The 20,913-nt window shown below is 37.7% G+C and overlaps 1 pseudogene; it reads left to right on the plus strand.

The window, feature by feature from the left end:
- Window positions 1-5,462: 5,462 nt before the first annotated feature.
- On the plus strand, window positions 5,463-12,636 carry LOC149839077 (pectinesterase pseudogene; annotated as a pseudogene).
- Window positions 12,637-20,913: the final 8,277 nt, after the last annotated feature.

The following is a 20,913-nucleotide window of genomic DNA, read 5'->3' on the forward strand; positions in this document are numbered from 1 at the left end:
CCCACTGTGATAGAATCATTAAACTAAAGAGTTCAAGTACTGCTGGGTCATGCTGGATCATATATTGTGGTTCTGACCTATAATAAATAGTTTGGAAAGTTTGAAAAATTTAGTTGACTGTGGGATTATGCATGTTGGATGCAGTGGCAGCTCATGTGTCTTCCTCAAACCCCTCCTTCACCCAAGTCTAGCCTTTTGTTTATGTTCAATGTTATGGCTAGCTGGTGCCTGTGCTAGAAATGCATGAGCATGACGTCCATCGAGTTCAGCCTTTCACAGCTTTGGATATTAGGTGGCTCCTTTGGTCAAGATCTCAACAGCATTGAGGCTGGCTGGCAGGTGACAATAGATTTATAAAAAAATTGAAAGACTGAACATATTTTAGTATATGCTCGCTGTGAAAATTGTTTTTCCTCGTTTTTTATAAGAATTCTGAAAATTCTGAACTGAAAGAAAAGAACAGCTTATATCTTGTGTGTTTCTGAACATTTGTTTTGACTTTGGCAAATACACAGGTAAGCCCAGATCTTTATGGGGACAACAACACCAGGCTCTTTACTTACTGGACTGTAAGTTTCTTGAGTGAATGTTTGGCCTTTCTTTTTACCATGTTAATTCCATTTTGAGTTCATAAACAAGTTCCTAATATTTTGGTGTATTGTGCTTTCATTATTTGATTCAAACATAGTGATGCATATCAAGCTGCAGGGTGCTACAATCTCCTGTGCTCTGGCTTCATCCAAATCAATAGCGAGATAGCCATGGGGGCTAGCATTTCCCCTATCTCTGGTTTTGGTGGTTCCCAATATGATATCATTATACTGGTGTGGAAGGTAAAAAATATAAATCAGAAAAATCCAAAACAGAAAACACAAAACCAGAGAATATATCTGACATGTATTTGTTTTATGTTAAAATTTTAAAACCTCCTTGCTCCTTTCTTGGGTTTTGTGTTAATTTTTGTTTTTCTTGACTGAAGGACCCCAAACAAGGAAATTGGAGGATGCAGTTTGGGAATGACTATGTTAGGAGTCATCTGTTCCATTGAAATGGTCACATCTGAAATGGTTACGTGTTGCTTAGTCATATTAATGGATCTTGGTTCTATGGTGCATGTATAATATATCCATATTCTTGATGATCAAGACTTGCTAGTAATCAATTGAAGTCGGTGATATTGATTAATCTTGGGTTCATAGTGCATGTGTAGTGTGTCCATGTTCTTGATGATAATGGCTGGCTACTAGTAAAATTTTATATGTTAAATATTGCCAAGTTGATAATGTGTTGGATGAATGCAGGTTTATGAAAGTTTTGATGAAGTGGAGGAGCGAATCCCTGCTATCGCTATTGTTGGCCGACCTAATGTTGGCAAGAGTAGTATTTTGAATGCATTAGTTGGAGAAGACAGAACAATTGTTAGTCCAATCAGTAGGACTATGCTTGATGCGATTGATACTGAATTTACTGCATTGGATGGGCAGGTTTGTGGCATCTTAAAGGAATCAAAAACCGTTGTCATGCTTGTTTCAATTTTGAGTGTAATTTTCAGTTTTATGTTATTACTGGCTATCAGATAAGTCAGTCATTGATATGTATATCTGATTACCATGTTTTAGTTTCCTTTAGAGAACTGTCTTGAAGCCTTTAACGTGTGTCCTTTATTGCTGAATACATGCAAATTGTATCAAGCTGTAGCTAACAGATTGACACTTCAATTGCACCACTTTAAGAGGTGAAAAGTTCTAGTTTAGGAAAACATGTTTTTCTGCCGAATATAATCCTTCAATCATTGATGTTCAGTTTCTTAAAGACCTCAAATATGAATTTCCATTGCCGTGGCGTATGCTGTTTGCAGATGATATTGTTTTGATTGATGAGTCTAGAGATGAGGTTAATGCTAAGTTAAAATTATGGAGACAGACTTTGGAAGCAAGAGGTTTTATGTTGAGTAAGAGTAAGACAAAATATATGGAATGTCGGTTTAGTAAGCAACGAAGTAGTGATGAGAGTGTAGTGACGCTTGGTGAGTAACAAATAGTGGTGGATGACTGTTTCAAATATTTGGGATCTATCATTCAAAAGAATGAAGAAATTGATGGAGATGCAAATCATAGGATTAAGGTTGGGTGGATAAAACGGAAAAGTGCAACTGGAGTGTTGTGCGATCATAAAATGTCATTGCGGTGGAAGAGGAAGTTTTATAGGACGACAATTAGATCCGCTTTACTATATGGTACGGAATACTGGGCTGCCAAGAGACATCATTTTCAAAAAATGATTGTAACTGAGATGCGTATGCTTCGATGGATATGTGGAAATACACTAAAAGATAAAATTCAGAACGAGGAAATATGTAAGAAGGTAGGCGTTGCATCCATTGAAAATAAGATGAGTGAGAATTATTTACGATGGTTTGGGCATATTCGGTGAAGGCCTAATGATGCTCCGGTTAGAAGGATGGAGAAATGGGAAAATCTATTAGCTAAAAGAGGTCTGGGTAGGCGTAAGAAGACTTGGATGGAGATGATAAGAAAGGATATGAATGCTTTGAACCTCACCGAGGACATGACATTGGATAAAAATGATTGGAGGAAAAAGATTCATGTGGAGGACCCAAAATGATTTTCTTTTTGGTTCATATCGCCGACCCCAATTGTTTGGGATGAAGGCGTTGTTGTTGGTATGATGGATAACCCTGGATATGATGGATATTTGAGCTCTTGTGTAGATGAAGATTTGGTTGACATTATTGAGGCATGCTAACAATCTAATGCTATGTGCATATGCAGTTGACTTATGTTTTTACCTTGAAACTGTCTTAATATATTTCAAGTTGTCTTAATATATTTCAAGTATTTGATTGGAAGTGTGCATTTAATATTCATTAATGTTGCTGTTGTATGCATTTGATGGACTCTTACTAATCATTGCAATTAGATTTATTGAGTTCTCATCTGGTCATTTTCTTTGTGTTTGTATGTGGAAAGTGTATTCAACATTTCAGCTTTTCTTTACAATTTATTTTTATCAAAAAGTTAAGGATATACATGTTATCCATGAAAATAGGTATGCTCATTGCTTCTGACAATATGGTTAAATGTCTCTTATAAAAGGTTGGAGTTGCCTGTCTTGTTTTTCTGGAAAATTGTATCTTTACATATAAGTTGCTCAAGTGGTCTTGATGTTCTTGAAAGAGTTATTGTTGAATAATTACTTTTGTTGCAGTCAAAGATGTTGTATTCTTCCTCTGATCATGATGGTGGTTTTATCTTAAGCAGTGGGAGGCTTTTGCTCTTTTGCTCATTGGAATTTTTGTCAACGAGCTTCAGTCAATTTCAGAGGGTACCACGCCAATGGGTTTATCAGTTGCTATTGGTGCATACTTGTATACTTTCATTTTTGTAAGTGATAGCTGTTGTTTTTTTGTCATCTACCATTTCATGGAGTTTTTCGTTGCATTGATTCTTGTAAACAGGAATATTGCCATTAGCCGTTTCACGTAGTGAATGATTGTTAAGCATGAATATGCTCATTCTCTTGTCAAAGAACCAAGTAATCACTATAAATGTTACATGGGAATCATCGTCTCCGTTTAGTTTCCTATTCAAACGAGTATGAACTTGAATGAATTGCAGGCAATCTGGCATAGCCTAATACTACTTCTATCTTTAATCATGTTTGCTTTGTCCACTTTCAACTGTGTTAACTTTATTTTTATTTAAATATACTTCAGGCATTCTTATTGTCTTTTCTTTTCTTTTTTTCATTTTGGGTAAGAATGACATTTTTTTCTTGGGCTTATGTTTGAGACCCAATTTCTTATGGATCATACCCGACCAAGGGTTTATTTATTTATTTTTTTTAAATTTTGCGACGGATTAGAGACGGATATTATCCGTCGCTATTATTTGATTTTGCGATGGAATGTAATCCGTCACTAAATTAGCGATGGATTACATCCGTCGCTAATTAGTGATGGATTAATGACAAATCAGTTTTGTCGCTATTTAGCCATCAGGATTATGCGATGGATGTTATTTGTTGCTAAGTCATCGTCAATCCGTCGCTAAACACGTCAGCGACGAATTTGCGATGGATAGCGTCTGTTACTAATCCGTATTTTTCTTGTAGTTAACGGATGTGTTTAACACAAAAGTGTTCTGGGCTTAAACCGGGATCAGGTTAGTGGTCAACCTTTTTTAACTTAAGTTTTATACTTATTTATTCATTAATATTGCAAATCTAGATCTTCAGATTTGCTTGGTGGGATAAATTCTTGCAATAAACTTAAATTTTATTGCAAAAAAAATATTAGAGCAAACGATAGCGTACATAAAATTAACAAAATAAAGGAATATTTATAAATGTAAAAAAGTATGAAAATATAAAAAATATAAAAATTCTAAAAAATATAAAAAACATTAAAAAAGTTTCATATAGCAATAAAATTACATGTATCTTTGTACAATAATTGTCATTGATATTTGCAAACATGATTTTCATCTAATCTGGCTAAGGTAAGCACCTATTGGGAACCACAAGTCTCTCTCTCTCTCTCTCTCTCTCTCTCTCTCTCTCTCTCGGGATGGCAGTAGACTCGGACCGAGGTGGGAGACAAGGTCTCCATCTCCGCACGGGTTTTGATTTCAACCTCCATCCCCGCCGCAATTCCCGTTTCATGTCCTCTATCGCTGTTTCAAACAAGGCAAGGCGAGGCAGGGCCCCATTTCTCCTCGGTCCACTGCCATCCCTAAAGAAGGATTAGGGATGGGGAGGGGCAGGACAAGGTGGGGATCAGGATGGGCGGGGCGGGGACAAGTGTAAGTTCATCCCCGCACGGGTTTTGATTTTAACCTCCATCCCTGGTTCATGTCCTCCATCGCCCGGTCCAAACGGGGCAAGGCATCCCCCGGTCCACTGCCATCCCTATCTCTCTCCCACGTAAAGAGAGCATGCAAACTGAAATATGCCAAACAACCATGCAAACTTGGGATTTCGGCACCATTTTAGCAAAATCGGCCAAGTAGATGTACTTGGCATGGTTGATTTGTGTTTTTTAAATGAAAGAATATATATGATTTTTTGAGCATTGAAATTTATGAAAAATTTGAGCCATTATTCTAAGTTATATAAAAACCTACTCACATGTCAGAATGAAACGATCTAAGAGTTCATCCTTAAGAAATAAATCACATCATGTATAGTCAGAATTAAAAAACTAAGATTTTTGATACCCCAGTTCGTATGATTGCTTCTAATATTTCAGTTCTTATATTCTCATCACCCAAAGAGAGAGAGAGAGAGAGAGAGAGAGATTGTGGTTGACTCGCAGCTACAACCAAAGCAATTATTGTGAGATAAAACTAAACAACTACAAGCAATCTCTATATAAGCACACCTCCTCCCTCTCTTCTCTCACACTTACCAACAAAGAAGAGAGCAAGAGAGGAGCTCCCAATATGACTCCTTCCACCATCTTCTTCCTTCTCCTAAAAACCATTCTTCTCCTCTTCACTCTCCTCCCCTCTTCCTCCTCACAGAACACCAACACCACTACCAACACCACCAACCCACTCCCCCCATCCACCGCTTGCAGCGTCACCACCAACCCTTCCTTCTGTAAGTCGGTTCTACCGCCTCAGTCACGCTCGAACCTCTACGGCTACGGCCGGTATCTAGTCAAGAAGTCGCTGGACCAGTCGGCGAGGTTTTCATCCCTCATCGACCAAACCATAAGGGACAATGCCACCCTGACCGCACCCGCGCTGGGCGCGCTCAAGGACTGCTTCTTCCTCTCCCAACTTACCAACGACTTCTTGGTCACCTCCTTCTCTACCCTCAACTACACCGACTCCACCACCCTCCAAGACACACAGGGAGACAATGTACAGGCCCTACTGAGTGCCATTGTCACAAACCAACAGACTTGCTACGATGGGCTCACCGTGGCTTCCTTTCTAAGAACCAAGAACTCGCTCTATGCCCCACTGGTCAATGGGTCTCAACTCTACAGTGCGTCCCTAGCCATGTTCACCCATTCATGGACACCTAAAACCAGGAGGTCCGGGACCAAGAAGGCCAACAAGCCGGGCCGTAAATTACTCGATGATTTGAGGGTAGGCCGAGAGGGCTTGCCCGACTGGGTGAACCGCGACGTCTTCCGGCTTGACCGGAGGATAGCGCTTCAGACCGGTGGGTTGACGGTGAAGTCCATTGTTACTGTTTCTCAAGATGGTAGTGGAAATTACAGCACCATCGGCGACGCCGTTGCCGCCATGCCGAATAACACCGCCGTTAGCAGCGGATACTACGTGATCTACGTAAAGGCCGGCGTCTACCCAGAGTATGTGTCTATAGACAAGAAGAATACTAACATTTTGATGGTGGGGGATGGGATCAACCAGACGATCATCACCGGGAACCGAAGTGTGGGAGATGGATTTACTACCTTCAACTCTGCAACTCTTGGTGAGTTATTCTTCTTATTTAAATATCCATTGTGGGTTATCTCCTTTAGTTTGCTGGCTTTGGTCATATAGAATATGACGGTAAATCGGTAACTGCTCTCGTCGGTGGGATCACTGGTGGTCCAGTCCCATCCACATTAATTGCCAAACTGGGGTGGGTGGGACCTCTTATTATGTGGTTTAGAGATTGACTAATTCGGATGACGTGTTTCCTGCTTCAGCAAACTGTGAAATTAAAGTCCAGCAAAGCTTGGGGTGGGGCCCTATGTCACACATACCAGTGTTATTTTAAAGAATATTGCGACTTTGCAACGATATTTTAAAAGGAACGTAATATGAAAAAAATGTGATATTTCAAAATATCGTCTGTTTTGTGAATATCATGCTCTTGTCATGTTAAAAAGCCAAGTAATATTTAATATTCTATTTACTGTTTTACATATACTTTGGGTATTCTTATAATTTTTATATATACTGATTTTTTTTTTTGGGGGGGGGGATTAGTTAAGAAAAACAAAACTTTAATTTGTCACAACCGTAGTCACAAATATCGGGAATTTTTCGGCAATGTTATATCTCGAGGGATTTAAAAAAAAAATTGTTTTTCACAGAAAAATCCACAAATTAAAAAATAAAACTAATAAAAATAGAAGAGCACCAAATTCCACCCCCAACAACCTCTTTCTTTTCTGATTTTGTTAGAGACAAGGAGAGGGAGTCACTGACTCACCGCTGGTGACCCCTTATGGGAAGGGGGTTACTATCTGTGACCCTTTCCCTATTCAGTTTTGAGAGATAAGGTTACAAGGGTGGAGGGGTCACTGCCAGCAACCCCTATCTAGGGGTCTCAATGAGTAGGGTTTGGTTTGGATCCAGTTTAAACCAAACTCTAACCAGATTTGAGATGATGGTATCGTGTCCGGACCTGGGTCTAATCAGACCTTAATCGAAAATAATATTTTTATCACTTTTACATTGACAAAAATTTAAAATTTCACAAATCATGAGAAATACTATACCCGGTAAAATAATATTTTTTAGCATTTTTACATTGAAAAATTACTAATCTTAATCAGAACTTGGGTTGGGATAGGGGTCTCGATTAAAATTTCACAAGCCATACATGGATCCATGTATTAATCAGAGACCCGAATTCTAATCGGGTTTTCATATTTATCATCAAACCTTGACCTTATAGGGTTTGGTATGGGTTGGGTCCCGGTCAAACCCGACCAGTTGACACCCCTACCCCTATCCCTCTCATGAGAGAGAGCCAAAAGAAGATCAACATTAATACTCATAAAGATCAACAAAATGTTGAACTCATGAACCGAACAAAATAGAAAACAAAACTAAAATATAGAAAAACAAAAGCTAAAGAAAAAGAAACTAGAGACAACTAGCAACAAACAACAAAGCCAGCTCAACCAGGATCTGCTGGATCAGAAGAAACCACCATTGAGTGAATATTGTTCAGATGAAAGGAGAGGTCTCTAAGATGCATACGTAAAATTGTATACGTCAACCAGGATTTTATGGACAAGATGATTAAGGATGACCGAAATTTGACGGAAAGTAGTATCATTGCGTGCCATCCAAACAAACCACCAAGTAGTAAGCAACCATGTCTTCCAAATCAGTCTCCACCGCTTGCATCGTCTAATTTCAATAGGGCCCAGGAGCAGATCAAGCGCAAAAGACTCATCTTTGACAATTACGTTCGGAGATCTCCACGTCCTATTAAATAGGGCCACAAAGATTGGGCATAACCAAAATAAACGAGAAGTAGTTTCTTCAGCAGCTTGACACAACACACACCAACTTGGAAACTAAAAGCCCAACTTCTTTAAATAACTGTGAGTCTGAACCCTATCATGCAAAATTAACCAAGCCAAGACCCAAGATCTTGAAGAAGGGCCCTTACTCCATAACGCACACTCAGGAAACCAATCTGCCCCTAGAGGGAGCAATGATCTATACACTTTGTGGGTGTGGAACACACTATTTGGTGCAATCGCCCATTGCAACCATTGATCATAATTTCCAGCATCCCCAGTTTGATCTCTGAAGGACGATAAGGCTCTCAGCCACATGCTTCGCAAGTGCGAGATTGCCAACCCCCGGGTTCCATGGCGAAAATGAGATAAATCAGGAGCACCATATTTAGCATGAAGGAAGTGAGCACATGGAGAGTCTGGTTGATGGGCCATCCACCATTGCTTGGACACAAGAGCAATACTCCTTTGTCTTGGAGCAAAAACACCTAAGCCAGCTATACGCCTAGGTAACACCACTGTTCGCCAACCAACCAAATGACGCTTACTCTTAAGTTGACACCCAGACCAAAGAAAGTCCATCATTAAATGACAAATTTGCTTCTCCACGCCCACAGACATCACGAACATTGACATGAAGAATTCAGGAATAGAAGAAAGAACATGTCTGATTAAAGTAAGACGGCCAACAATAGAGAGATAAGACGCCTGCCACGAAAAAAGCTTGCTTTTCACTTTTTGACTAGTTCGAGCCCAAGCAACGAAAGAGAGGCGCTTCACTTGTAACGGCAGACCCAAATACGTCATCGGCAACTCAGAGATTGCACAATTAAAAATCTGTTGACCCACTGCAAGCATAAGAGACTGAACATTGAACATAGTAAGAGAGCATTTGCTATCATTTAGGGAAAGCCTGGAAAGAGAAAGAAAGAACTTGAGAATAAGCTTGAATCTAAGCATTTGTTGCACATTTGCTTGCTCAAAAATAATCATATCTTCAGTATAAATAAAAATATGGTCCGAAAAATCTGGAACATCTAAAGGATCTATCAGGCGCTTCTCCGCAGCACGCTTGAGCAACACCACGAGGCCCTCAACAATGACATTGAACAACAAAGGCGAGAGAGAGCAGCCTTGCCTTAATCCACGCCCCAACTTGATCCGGTCACCTCTAGTGTTGTTAATCTTAATCATGGCATGAGCATTAGAGACAAATTCCCTCACCCACCCAGAAAAACGATGACCAATGCCAAAATTGGATAACATTTGAAATAAGAAGGGTCAATGCACAGAATCAAAGGCTTTATGAAAATCTAATTTAAGAGAAAAATAGGGCTGACCACTAAGATGTAAGGAGCGAATGACTTCAGAGGCCAAGATGAATGAATGGTAAATTCTCTTATTGTGGATAAAGGCGAACTGAGAGTTCGAAAAAATTTGGTGAGCCATGACCTTCAACCTATTAGCCAATACCTTAGCAATCATCTGATAAAGGGCACTCATAACAGAAATCGAGCGAAACCTAGAGATATCAGTGACAACATCCTCTTTCGGAATTAAAGAAATAATTGCCAAGTGGGTTTGAATAGGCAATCTGGAGTTGCGATAGAACTCATCAAACATGTTAATAATATCAGGCTTCACACAAGACCAAAAAATTCTGAAGAAATCCACATGAAACCCATCAACACCTGGAGCTTTCCATCCCGACAAACCTTTGATGGCCTTAAAAATCTCATCTTCAGAGAACTTCATTTGCATAATTCTGGCTTGATCTTGCTGAATCGAACCGACGGAAACAGGACCAATGACACCCTTCACAGTAAGCGAAACAGAATATAAATCTTTAAAATACTGAGTGACAGCTGAAATAACGTGTTGATTAAGGTACGAAACACTCCCAATGGTGATTGATGGGACGACATTCCTCCTATGACGATGAGAAGCATATGAGTGAAAAAATTTAGTATTATCGTCATGAGAGAGAGAGAGAGAGAGAACAGTGTGATCAAGGAAAGAGGAGAAACGTATAGAACAAGGCCGCTCACCGAAAATCACGGCTCATCATATTCAAAGTTGCATGGGAAATTTATAGTATGGTCATTGCATAGGTCTCTAAAATAGATGGTGGAATACCATGACGAACACAAGGTCGACTTTGACTTTATAAAGTGGAGATAAAGGAACCAAATCAGTTGCTCAATTCGTTAAGTGTCATCATTGATGATTTTGAGAAGTCAGGTGTTTGGTCAACATGATTTTAAATCACCCACATCGAGTTCATATTTTAATTTAGAGTAATGCCACCAAAAAATTCAGAAGTTTGCCTTATTGGAGCTGAAAACAAATAAGTACCAAACTTGGGAGATCATTAAATGGCTTCTTTCCTGAAAAACGTAAATGTTTTTACGAAATTTGGTGGGAGGCTACTTGTTCTTTGCGTTGCAGAAAAGTCTTGAACAAACAAATTAACAATTCAGTCAAGGTTAGATTCTCATGGGTAGCATAGGCTCTGGGGGCTGGCCGGGGTCCTAGCCTCAGAGTTTTACGTCGCGCGACCAAGTCTTTGTGTGGGGTGCGGTTTCTTAGAGTTATAAATTCAAAAAACAAATTAACAACTAATCGCTGACTTGCAAATCTAGCCAGAGAAAACTTTTCACAATATACAATTTCCCACGTGGTACAATTTTTCATGTTCTTTTGAATGACAAAAATTAGCATCCTAAATTTTTCTTTAGATACATTTCTAGAAGTTGCCAGAGAGAGAGAGAGAGACGGTACAATCTTTTGTCAAATATTTCGATTCCCTGTCTAGCAGATCTAATCATGTTGGTGTAAGCAATAAATCAAGTTTTTAAAGTTCTCTGAAAATCAATGGCCCACAATATACCTAAACTTTATAGAAATAAAAGAAAAAGGGTTTACTCATGAAGTTATCAAAGTAAAACCCATAGAAATTCGCACCAAAAGGGTTTGGGGCAGTGGGATGGGGGCCTAGGACACTAGGCAAGCGGTCTAGGTTCAGATCATATGGGTGTCACTCAGCGTGGTGACTCCCTAGAGGCAAGGGGGTAAGCCCACTAAATTTTATGCTGTCAGGACAGTGATCACAAGTACACCAGTACACCAGTATGAGCCAGCACGGCTAGGTCTCTGGTCCTGGGGGTGGTTTCTCCGTGTAAATATATAAAAAAAAAAACCATAGAAAATCATGCATACTGACACACACATGCATGAATTAATGCTTTGTTTGGTCATGTGGTTGGTACCAAATTGTTTAGTTGAAAAGTCATAGCTGCAGGTTTTATTTACAAGCTATGGCCCCCATAGATGCGGTGAATGCAGCTTGCTTAGTACTAATTAAATACACCTTGAATGGGGTTATTTCATTATTAAACTTGGATAATTTTGCACACGAAATTTTGTTAATTGTATGGTTCCATTGTTTTTTGAAGCTCTTGAAAACCAAAGTTGCAATTTCACAACTCAATGCATGTTTCTCACGGGACATGCCATGTAGATCATATCTGTAAGACTTGGCTCACACAGCAGTAAAAAGAAAAGTCTAAAATCTGGTGGTGCTTGATTAAATAGTACGGTACTAATGCCAGTTTATAGAATTGTATAACATTGCCTGTTTCACATATCTCCTATCACTTCTTTTCGGTACTCTAATGCCAATTAATTATCATCTTTGTGCAGCTGTAGTTGGACAAAACTTTGTAGCAATGAACTTAACCGTTCGGAACACAGCTGGGGCAGCCAAAAACCAGGCAGTTGCGGTCCGGAACGGCGCTGATCTCTCCACATTCTACCGGTGCAGCTTCGAGGCATACCAAGACACACTCTACACTCACTCCCTCCGTCAGTTCTACAGAGAATGTGATATCTACGGCACTGTCGACTTCATCTTCGGCAATGCGGCTGTTGTCTTCCAAAACTGCAACCTCTATGCTAGACTACCAATGTCAGGCCAATTCAACATGTTCACAGCACAGGGCAGAACTGATCCTAATCAGAACACAGGCACCTCCATAATAAACTGCTCCATTTTGGCCACCCCAGAACTGGCTGCCAATGGCCAAATTAAGTCATATCTTGGAAGACCATGGAAGAATTATTCAATAACAGTGTACATGGATTCCTTCATTGATAGTCTGATTGATCCTGCTGGTTGGTCTCCCTGGTCTGGTACTTTTGCATTGAGCACTCTGTACTATGGGGAGTACAACAACAGCGGCCCGGGTTCGAACACTAGCAGCCGAGTTAATTGGCCTGGATACCATGTCATGACTGCAAGTGATGCTGCCAACTTTACTGTGGCTAATTTTGTGCAGGGTGATGTATGGTTGCCTGCCACAACAATACCTTTTTCAGCTGGGCTCGCTTGAGTGGAGCAGATTTGTTAGGAGGATTGGGGTTGAGATCATAATGCCATAAGCTCCTTCATTTTTTCTTTCTTCAACAAGAGGGAAGACGTTAGGAAATAAATTCAATAATATGTACAAGATGTTTGAATTCAATTGTTGCATACTATAATACTTTGAGAGCTTAGAGTGTTCTAGTATACCACTAGGTCTTAATAAATAAAACTTATTACCTCTCTTGTACTTTACAAAAGTAGGTCCTTGATTTTCAATAAATAACTCTTACAAAAGTTGGTCCTTGTTTTACCCTTTGGATTAATGCTAGTATCTTATTCTGCTTGTTTGCTTGTGGGCCACCAATAAGTGGCAATGTCCTGAAAACCTCTCCTTGTGCCGGCATAAAAAAACACTAATCTTCAACAGCACACACATACACAAAAAAAAATTAAGCATAAAGCCTAGACAATGAGGGATGTCAATGGATTGGATTTTATTAGTAAATCCCAATTGAATTAGTCAGATTGAGTAAGCCTGTGTCTAAAATATTTTTTTCTCCAATTATTTTTTAGTTCAATTATTGTATGATTATATGGATTTGGACAAGGGCGTAGCTAGTCCTAGCCCAGCCCAGTCCTAGCCCAGCCCTGACTGCAGCAAATAGTTTGATTTGTCCATATTAAATAGATTTTTATTAATAATTCTAGACATTTTTTATTTTATCTCAATTTTTTTTCCGGGGCCGCTGCCCCCGAACCCCCGACTATCGCACAAATTTTTTTTTTTTGCTACACCCCTGTTTGCCCCCCCCCCCCCCCCCCCACATGAATCCTAGCTACGCCCCTGGATTTGGAGATCCAACATGTATTATTTTATTGTTGACCTGCTCTTCTGTGATATTTCCTTAATTCACACTGCGTCTGCCTCTATTCAAATATTTGATGTTTATTCCTAATTGAGTGCATGGCAAGCCTAAGCACCCAATGAATTGGTTATTGGCTTTGATTCAAAAAGTGTGCTGTTGGGAAAGGTATGTATATATATAGTGCCTTTAGAACTAATGAACTGAAAATCATATATTTTTGCTTTTTTTTTGTAAATTAAATCTTATGAAGGTGATCTACAATGTTTGTTTAGTGAAAAATGAGTTAAGTAGACTTTTTAAAGGCTTAAAAAATTAACTGTCTACAATGCACTAAAATTTCATGACTTAAAAAATCATATTTTTTGATAGAAATAACAAGATTTAAGGCTTGATCCTTGGCAAACAAACCTTCATGAATATATCTATGTGGTCTGATTTTTAGCTCAATAATTTGGTGCCTTCAAAGACACCTAATATTAACCATATATAGGCATATCAAGTTTAAAAAATTGGCAGTAAACAGTCTCCTGTCGAAATTGAAGATTTTGCTTTTATTAATTTGGAAATTCAGATCGCATCTCCGAAAACACAACAGTTTTGACATTCGTTAATAACCAAGAGAATTGGGATAGTTAATTAGCCACTAAACCTAAGATATTGATTATTCAATTATCCAATCGACAGTACAATTATGAGGTGTGCAACGAGCTGATATTGCTTATTCAATTAGCCGATAGACGGTGCAGTACAGTATTTAACTAGTTTCTTTTTTTCCTCTTCTTTTTTATATTTCTAAGGTTGTAAATTCTAACACGTTACAAGGGACCACGGGAGACCTGCCTCAGCCCAGAACGTTGAGTAAAACCCCATATGACCCAGCAGACCAAATTGATAGGAGCTTAACCTAAGCTAAAAGTTGGGCGTTTTTAGTAAAGGAATGCCCCACCTGGGGTTTACCTTGCAGGGAGGTGGGCCCATATTAAGTGACCCAGTTCTCGGCGAGGGTTCTCATCATTAAAAAAAATTAAGACCTATTCTGACCAGCAGCTTAAATTTTAGACTAGCTCAGGAGTTGAGGTTGGTTGGACCTGGTAGGTTTGTTAGGCTATTCTAGCCTTACATACACACCTAAGCTCCTTGGGTCGGATAAGGTCCAGTTTGAAAGAGAAGGCAGATGTAAACGGGTTGGATTCAGTTCAGATGTGAACCGGTCAGATTTGTATATGAAAGGGAAAAAGCTATTACTGAAGCTTGTGAATGTATCCAAATTCCGCTGTTAGTTGCATTCAGATTAGGATGTAAAACTCTAACCCAAATCTGAATCGGAATACTTATGGATGTGGTTTCATTCATGATTCTGAACACACGGTTTCAGATCCTTGGGCTTGGGTCTGATCCAACTCATTGACCGTCTAACACACACACACACACATATATGTGTGTGTGTGTGTGTGAGAGAGAGAGAGAGAGAGAATTGAACATATTAGGCCCCATTTCTCATTCTGCCTTATAGGTTTTAGGTGTTTTATGATAGATCTGAACCGTGAGATGTGTTTAGCATGCTAGATTTAGCGGGAATCGACTCTTTGATCATGTTTTTTCAATGAAAAAAACATATTTTTCTGAACCGAGAAAACTGGTACCTTCATAGCCATTGATTTTGGATCACCAGAAAAATCTGTATACAGATCAGATTCCACCAATCCAAAAGCCGATTTTCACTAAACAAAACCTATAGATCACATCTACAGTGTCAGACATGAGAAAAAATACTTAAAATTTTGTTTTTTTAAAGGGCCTAACAAGACCTAACGAAAAAGGGGGCCTAAGGAATATATATATATATATATAGAGAGAGAGAGAGAGGTGGAAGCTGCTAACTACTTTTCTAGTTAACTGTTGTGCTAATTGGAACAGTACAGATGTGTTCGGCACGTTCCAGTTACTTGGAAATGATAGTTGGATCATATTTTTTTTATGAAAATATAGTTTTTTGAGCTTTAAATATTTAAAAAAAGTTAGACCATCAATTTCTTATACGAAATAAGATGATCTAAAAGTCGATTCTTATAAAATCAAGCATGTAGAATGCATCTCTATAGTCAGATTTAAAGAAAATATGAAAAAAATCATCTGTAAGCCTGGTTGGAATGGCAGATAGCTAGAAAGTGGTTAGCATCTTCCACCTTCTCTATCATGTGTTTATCATTACTTATTCAATAAAAACCATGCGTTGGATTAAATCAATTTAACAATAATTCTTGATTTCTAATTAATCAAGTTTTTTTTATGTAATATGAATAGTTAATTTTTTATTGAGCTAAAAATACATATAAAAATAAAAATACTTTGACTAATATATGATTTCTATTAAATAAAGTATAAAGATCACAACTATGGGTTTATGTTGAGAAAAACACATGCAAAGTATGATTTTTAAAAAAGGTATGACATACATGGTATGAAAGCCACACATTTCTCTCTCTCTCTCTCTCTCTCTCTATATATATATATATATATATATATATATATATATATAGAGAGAGAGAGAGAGAGAGAGAGAGATGAAAGTGAAATCCCAGTTACCCTTTAAAATTAAGTTAAGAATGTGTATAATCACTTTTTCTTCCAACAATGTCCCTTCATGCTTGACCCGTTGCAGCGTGCCTTCATAGAAGTTCAGAAAAGCAGAAACATGTCACAAGGACACGGATAAAAAGGACACGAGACACACCATTTTTGTGCAATTTTCTATTAAAAATAGTATACAAAGGGACACGACTACATACCCTCATCTCCTAACTTTAAAGAAAACTATCATGACATAACACACAAAGTTTCTCTACGTGATTTTCCAAATTTCTGAAGAAGCAGAGGAATTTTTCACCATGCTACGGCGTCAACTTTTAATATATTTTAGCTTTCTTTAAGAAAAAAAAAAAGAGAAGAGAAGAGAAGACAAATGGATAGGAAAAATAAAATAAAATATAAACAGATAAGGAAGGGAGTGGGCGACGACTGCCATTGCAAAAAGATGGGGCCAGGAAAGCAGGCCAGCCTGTTTAACGCGCAGTCTATCTACAGGAAGCTTTCGAACAACCATGCTTCAATAATTTCCTATCCAAACTGCATTTAAAAATCATTTTCATCAGGTTTGGATCAAGGGAATATGGTTGTTAATTAGAGATGTCAATGGATCAAATTTTATCCGAATCCGACTTCATTTAGTTGGATTTGGCAAGCTAAAACTATATCTGGTTATAATCGGATGCCAATATGGTTTTGATTTTTTGCTATGGAATCCATTGACTGTCTGGGTTTGATGGATATTCAGATTCAATTGCATGTAAAAAACTGATTTGGTATGAGCTTAATTTCTAAAATCCAAATTAATCTGTATATAAATTTGAAGTAATCTGTTTAGCCAACACCTAATTAGTCAAATCCGGAATTTACCACATTGGACTCTAATCTGAACCGTTTATGTCCTGAATTATGGTTGTACACATTTTGGCAGTTTTTTTTTTTGGATCTCTTGAATAAGGATCCAAATCGAACAACTAGGGTCACACATGACCCGAGCTCGACCCAAGCTAAGGTGTGGTCGAGCTCGGCTTGCTTAAAAAGCAGAACTCTTGAGCTCGCGTAGGGGTAAACACCAGCCGGGTTTGAATTAATAAATATTTTGTTAAAATTACTTAAAATTAATAAATATAAAAAATTACTTAAAATTATTTTGTTAATACTATTTTAATAGCTTTAACACGTGTTGCATTCTGATTGACACGTAATATTTTTAATTATTTTTTGGCTGACTCAGAATGATTCACTTATCGGTATGGGCGTATTCACCAGAATCGCTGGCCAAATGACACAGGGCCGATACCGATCAGATTTTAGAAATCATGAGGTTCATTTGTGACACTGGGTTGGATAGTGGTTTACAAATCCCAATATTTAGATCCAGACATCCATTTTCCAGTTTAGTCATTATTGGAAGATGGGATGAAAATATGCCGGATCCAGTATTTGGGTTTTGTGATTTTTGGCTGTTCTGACCTGATCCGGATCTGACTCTTTCATGTATTTTAGCTGTTCGGATCTGATCCCTTTGCATCCCTAATGCCGATGGTCAAATGAAAATATATTGATCAACATTTGTTATGGAAATGTGGCCCCAAAAAGGCAAATACATAAATTGAGTACCCTAAATACAGGGAAGACAAGATCAAGCCAAATGTACTTAACTATGTGCTGCATTAATTTGGCATCCCCAAGAAACATAAGCTCAGTTGGTGCGTAAATCCCACACAAATCACATGATTGAATGGTCTATATCCTGGGGTACCGCTTGTTTAGAGTAACACATGCAATAGGAAGAGGGTGTGCTGATTGTGTTAGATCCAGAACCAAGTTCAATTGCGTCTAAACTAGCAGGGGTCTACCTAATCTTAGTTTGCCTACCCCAAATAAGAAAAAGACAAAAAGGATATATCAAAGGTCCAGTTAATCGGATTATGTAGGGATTTAAAAATTAGACGTTTATGTTTGAATTTGCTTAAGATGTGATCCTTTTCAATTTTTCACATGTAGGAAGATTTTTTTTCGAAAAATGACCTACCCTACGGAAAATATGACATGTTTTTCGAAATTTCCCTCAATTTCTGAAATCTATCTCATGTTCAAATTTGGAAATGCCCAACTTTTTTAGAACTTTTTTACCCTTTTCTTACTGAGGTTCACATGATACATATATAGGTATGTTGTCTCAATCTTGCAACCACTCACTAAAAAGTTCATTTGCATGATGATTTTGTAAACCTCACGACATAACCAAATTTGTTAACCTCCTGCAACTAAAATCTGCCTACCTTTGCAAATGTTGTATGAAATTTGCATATATATATATATATATATACACGATATTCGTGAGCTATCGTGTGAATCTCCTTTAAGTAACTGATCATTAAAGAGGTCATCAAATGTGTGGCAACGTTCGCATATTAATGTTTGTGAATGTCCTTGACCTTCGCACTTTGGTCGTTCTCTGCAAATAAGATACGAACTTCACATTTGTGAGCTACTACGTGAATCTCCTTTTAAGTAAATGATCCTCAAAGAGGTCTGCAAATGTGTAGCAGAGCATCACACTCTTATACGAAGTTTGTAAATATGGTGCAACCTTTGCGAAGAGTGCTCATGAATCTCCTTTGACGAAATTCTCTTCAATGAGATACACAAATACATGCTGACATGCACAAATTTTTAGCATAAGAATTTTTGTACATTCACATGCTTGTTAAATCATATATGTAATCATTTTTGTTTTTTTTATTGTTTCTATATAGAACTCTAACCCTTTTTCCTGTAGAACCCTTAACCCCCTCTCTCCTTATTGTGATTACCGTGAAATCTTTTTGCTTCATTTCGATAAGGTTGTGATATCCTCATCGACTTTCTTGGTTAGGTCGAAAGGTGAGTTCTATACAAGCAATATATATGCATATTGTTTTATTTCATTCTAATTTTTTTTCTTTTTTTTTAGATGAGTATTTAATATCCTTGTAGTACGTGTGTTTGGTTATTGTTGATGTTTTTATGTATGTTTACTTGTGTTATATTTAATATTTAACATCAGATTTACAGTTTAAGTTTTTTCATATATATATATATATATATATATATATATATATTTGTTGGTATTGTAAATTATTTATGTTTGTTTGCTTGTCCTTTATTTAATATTTGGTGGGTTTGTCTTGGTATAATGGGGTTAAGGTTCATTGCACAAAAGCATTTAATTAGTGTGATGGGATTGGGGTTAATTGTGCATAAGCATTGAATAAGAATTAGGGGGTTATTGTGGGTAGTTGGTTTTCTGAGTAATTGTTGTTAGTTTTGTTAATTGAAAATATTAAAGGTATATATATGACATTTTCTCACATACATTTTTCATTAGATGAATAATATATTGTGCAGTTGGTGTAGGCAGTTAATGATGGCCTCTAAAATGGTTAAAGTATATTATCATAGGACTAATTACCTTACTTGGGGAACTATACCGGTTTTCAAAAAATCGTAGCTTTAAAGAATTTTTTGGCTTTGTCTCATAAAACCAGATATGTGAAAGAGTTAATGAGCCTCTAGTATACTTATTCTCCTAAAGTAGGTAACCAAGATATATTGATAGATGATGATGATGATGTAAAATCGATGTTATTTAGCAGCAAGATTTACTTAGTTGTATACAAAGCGTAAGACCCACAAGTTTTTAGTAAAATTTTTAAATAAATCTAAGTGGTATTTTATGTAAAAATAGCATATGAACCCGAAATGCGAAATAAATAGATTTCAATGTACCAATTATACTTATGACGTATATATCTTCACAAATATATATTCAAACAGTCATGGAGCCATAACTTCCTCCCTAAGTAAAATTAAGAGATTTCAATGAGCCAACTCGCTTAGTTTTGTCGATACGAAGAAAATGATGTACTCATAAATTTTTGCAAAAAATATCAACGAAACATAAAAAATATGTGGGACCCACAAAAATATATGGCAGGTCTCACAAAAGTTACTCACCAAAAATATGTTGTGGGCCCCACAAAAATATCTTATGAAATTATTGGTGAGGCCCTATAGGGATATAAAAGTTATTTTATTACTTTATCACCAAGTTTGGGTCTTGAATGAAGTAATTAAGAGGTTTAGATCGGATTCATACCACATGTGGATCTAAAATCCATATAAAAAACTATAAATAGAGATGGGGTCTCTTAAAAATCATTTCTCCCTCCTTCTCTCTCATCTTTCTCTCTCTCTCTGTCCTTTCTTCTCTCTCCTCTCTCTTGGTTCTAGCCTAGACCAAGTCCATTTGCAGTGAGCTTGGACCTGCTTAGCCCAGGCTGAGCCCAGTTGGTCAAAACTCACTTGACCTACCAGGTTAGCTTTTCTCTCTCCTCTTTTGTTTTGGTCTTAGGCTAGGTCAAATCTAATTGACTTAGACTTAGTGGGCTTATACCCACTTGACCTAGTTTAAACCCAGTTGGACCTAAGGTAGGTCCAAACCGATTCTTAGTCTAGACTTTGTTGGATCGTTGTTTCATCGAAAGCTGTAAGAGACACTATTGGTTATGATCGTACCGGATGTAAAGAACATGTCGGCCATGACCTAGAAGTGTCTCAACCACCTCGTTAGAGAGCGGCCACATAGCTTGGTAGGTTTGTGCACCAAATAGTGTCAAAGTTTTTCACTTCTCGATATATATGTATTTGCTTATGCTTTTAAGAGGGTCATCCCCTTAAACGATGCCAAAACTCATACTTTCAAAATATATATGTATTTGCTTATGCTTTTAAGATTGTTGTCACATCGAATGATGTCAAGGATCATGCTTTCTGCAATATATAATTTTTTTTATGCTTTCAAGAGC

This window comes from Nuphar pumila, chromosome 4, assembly GCF_984573655.1.
Source record: "Nuphar pumila chromosome 4, dmNupPumi1.hap1.1, whole genome shotgun sequence".
In the NCBI taxonomy this organism is placed as follows: domain Eukaryota; kingdom Viridiplantae; phylum Streptophyta; class Magnoliopsida; order Nymphaeales; family Nymphaeaceae; genus Nuphar; species Nuphar pumila.